Below are 3,830 nucleotides of genomic sequence, written 5' to 3'. Positions count from 1 at the left end.
ACCCTAACCCTAACCCTAACCCTAACCCTAACCCTAACCCCTAACCCTAACCTAACCCTAACCCTAACCCTAACCCTAACCCTAACCCTAACCCTAACCCTAACCCTAACCCTAACCCTAACCCTAACCCTAACCCTAACCCTAACCCTAACCCTAACCCTAACCCTAACCCTAACCCTAACCCTAACCCTAACCCTAACCCTAACCCTAACCCTAACCCTAACCCTAACCCTAACCCTAACCCTAACCCTAACCCTAACCCTAACCCTAACCCTAACCCTAACCCTAACCCTAACCCTAACCCTAACCCTAACCCTAACCCTAACCCTAACCCTAACCCTAACCCTAACCCTAACCCTAACCCTAACCCTAACCCTAACCCTAACCCTAACCCTAACCCTAACCCTAACCCTAACCCTAACCCTAACCCTAACCCTAACCCTAACCCTAACCCTAACCCTAACCCTAACCCTAACCCTAACCCTAACCCTAACCCTAACCCTAACCCTAACCCTAACCCTAACCCTAACCCTAACCCTAACCCTAACCCTAACCCTAACCCTAACCCTAACCCTAACCCTAACCCTAACCCTAACCCTAACCCTAACCCTAACCCTAACCCTAACCCTAACCCTAACCCTAACCCTAACCCTAACCCTAACCCTAACCCTAACCCTAACCCTAACCCTAACCCTAACCCTAACCCTAACCCTAACCCTAACCCTAACCCTAACCCTACTTAACCACAACTCTAGCTGTTGTTAGAGTACTTAACCACAACTCTAGCTGTTGTTAGAGTACTTAACCACAACTCTAGCTGTTGTTAGAGTACTTAACCACAACTCTAGCTGTTGTTAGAGTACTTAACCACAACTCTAGCTGTTGTTAGAGTACTTAACCACAACTCTAGCTGTTGTTAGAGTACTTAACCACAACTCTAGCTGTTGTTAGAGTACTTAACCACAACTCTAGCTGTTGTTAGAGTACTTAACCACAACTCTAGCTGTTGTTAGAGTACTTAACCACAACTCTAGCTGTTGTTAGAGTACTTAACCACAACTCTAGCTGTTGTTAGAGTACTTAACCACAACTCTAGCTGTTGTTAGAGTACTTAACCACAACTCTAGCTGTTGTTAGAGTACTTAACCACAACTCTAGCTGTTGTTAGAGTACTTAACCACAACTCTAGCTGTTGTTAGAGTACTTAACCACAACTCTAGCTGTTGTTAGAGTACTTAACCACAACTCTAGCTGTTGTTAGAGTACTTAACCACAACTCTAGCTGTTGTTAGAGTACTTAACCACAACTCTAGCTGTTGTTAGAGTACTTAACCACAACTCTAGCTGTTGTTAGAGTACTTAACCACAACTCTAGCTGTTGTTAGAGTACTTAACCACAACTCTAGCTGTTGTTAGAGTACTTAACCACAACTCTAGCTGTTGTTAGAGTACTTAACCACAACTCTAGCTGTTGTTAGAGTACTTAACCACAACTCTAGCTGTTGTTAGAGTACTTAACCACAACTCTAGCTGTTGTTAGAGTACTTAACCACAACTCTAGCTGTTGTTAGAGTACTTAACCACAACTCTAGCTGTTGTTAGAGTACTTAACCACAACTCTAGCTGTTGTTAGAGTACTTAACCACAACTCTAGCTGTTGTTAGAGTACTTAACCACAACTCTAGCTGTTGTTAGAGTACTTAACCACAACTCTAGCTGTTGTTAGAGTACTTAACCACAACTCTAGCTGTTGTTAGAGTACTTAACCACAACTCTAGCTGTTGTTAGAGTACTTAACCACAACTCTAGCTGTTGTTAGAGTACTTAACCACAACTCTAGCTGTTGTTAGAGTACTTAACCACAACTCTAGCTGTTGTTAGAGTACTTAACCACAACTCTAGCTGTTGTTAGAGTACTTAACCACAACTCTAGCTGTTGTTAGAGTACTTAACCACAACTCTAGCTGTTGTTAGAGTACTTAACCACAACTCTAGCTGTTGTTAGAGTACTTAACCACAACTCTAGCTGTTGTTAGAGTACTTAACCACAACTCTAGCTGTTGTTAGAGTACTTAACCACAACTCTAGCTGTTGTTAGAGTACTTAACCACAACTCTAGCTGTTGTTAGAGTACTTAACCACAACTCTAGCTCAAGTACTTTACCGCACACTCTAGCCAACTTTCCCACCCTCAGCCACGCCCACCCTCCTCCCTTTTTGCTCACTCTCTTTTATAGCAGATGATGGCAATATTTCAGTACTTATGGTTTCTAAATTCCATAGCATATCTACTTTGGCTTCCTCTACTGCAATGAGGTACTACTTTTACTTTACTTAAAATACAAACTTTTAATAAGCTACTACCTTCTGCACTTGTTTTCATAATTGCAAAACAACTTTGACTGACTTCACTTTTTTTTTCAGCAAACCACTATTAACAAAACAACTTTTTTTTCACTTAAACCAGCAAATACTGCACTAATAAAGCTAACCTACTTTTGTCTTTTCATCATCAAGCACTACTTAAGCTTATAAGCAAAACCACTTTTTTCTTTTCTTTTCATGTTTACTGCACTTTTTTCTTCACTAAAACAAACAATGCACTAAGCAAAACCACTAATTTATTGTAAGGCTCCCTGTCAGAAGCTGGCTAAACCAGCAAATGAAATATTGCACACTATTTGCTCTCCCTTTTTGCCTAATGTTTTTTAGATTAGGGCGTGCAAGGCTCCCCGTCAGAAGCTGGCTAAACCAGCAAATGAAATATTGCACACTATTTAAATACGGGCTCTCCCTTTTTGCCTAATTTTTTTAGATTAGGGCGTGCAAGGCTCCCCGTCAGAAGCTGGCTAAACCAGCAAATGAAATATTGCACACTATTTAAATACGGGCTCTCCCTTTTTGCCTAATTTTTTTAGATTAGGGCGTGCAAGGCTCCCCGTCAGAAGCTGGCTAAACCAGCAAATGAAATATTGCACACTATTTAAATACGGGCTCTCCCTATTTTGCCTAATTTTTTTAGATTAGGGCGTGCAAGGCTCCCCGTCAGAAGCTGGCTAAACCAGCAAATGAAATATTGCACACTATTTAAATACGGGCTCTCCCTTTTTGCCTAATTTTTTTAGATTAGGGCGTGCAAGGCTCCCCGTCAGAAGCTGGCTAAACCAGCAAATGAAATATTGCACACTATTTAAATACGGGCTCTCCCTTTTTGCCTAATTTTTTTAGATTAGGGCGTGCAAGGCTCCCCGTCAGAAGCTGGCTAAACCAGCAAATGAAATATTGCACACTATTTAAATACGGGCTCTCCCTTTTTGCCTAATTTTTTTAGATTAGGGCGTGCAAGGCTCCCCGTCAGAAGCTGGCTAAACCAGCAAATGAAATATTGCACACTATTTAAATACGGGCTCTCCCTTTTTGCCTAATTTTTTTAGATTAGGGCGTGCAAGGCTCCCCGTCAGAAGCTGGCTAAACCAGCAAATGAAATATTGCACACTATTTAAATACGGGCTCTCCCTTTTTGCCTAATTTTTTTTAGATTAGGGCGTGCAAGGCTCCCCGTCAGAAGCTGGCTAAACCAGCAAATGAAATATTGCACACTATTTAAACACGGGCTTGCCTAATTTTTTTAGATAGCAGGCAAAACCAGCAAATAAATTATTGCACACTATAATGATGCTAGTCATCTTAATTGTATGTACAGCATGATATGTTTTACCTCCTTCTTTTTTAATTGTCTCGATTGAGCAAAAACATAATCACACTATTTACGACTAACGTTTGGCCTGGAGTCTCCTCTTGATACTTGGTGTTTCTTGATACTTGGCGTC

This window comes from Halichondria panicea, chromosome 8, assembly GCF_963675165.1.
Source record: "Halichondria panicea chromosome 8, odHalPani1.1, whole genome shotgun sequence".
NCBI classification, from domain to species: Eukaryota; Metazoa; Porifera; class Demospongiae; order Suberitida; family Halichondriidae; genus Halichondria; species Halichondria panicea.
The sequence above is the reverse complement of the archived record's forward strand: the minus strand, read 5'-3'. Positions refer to the sequence as shown.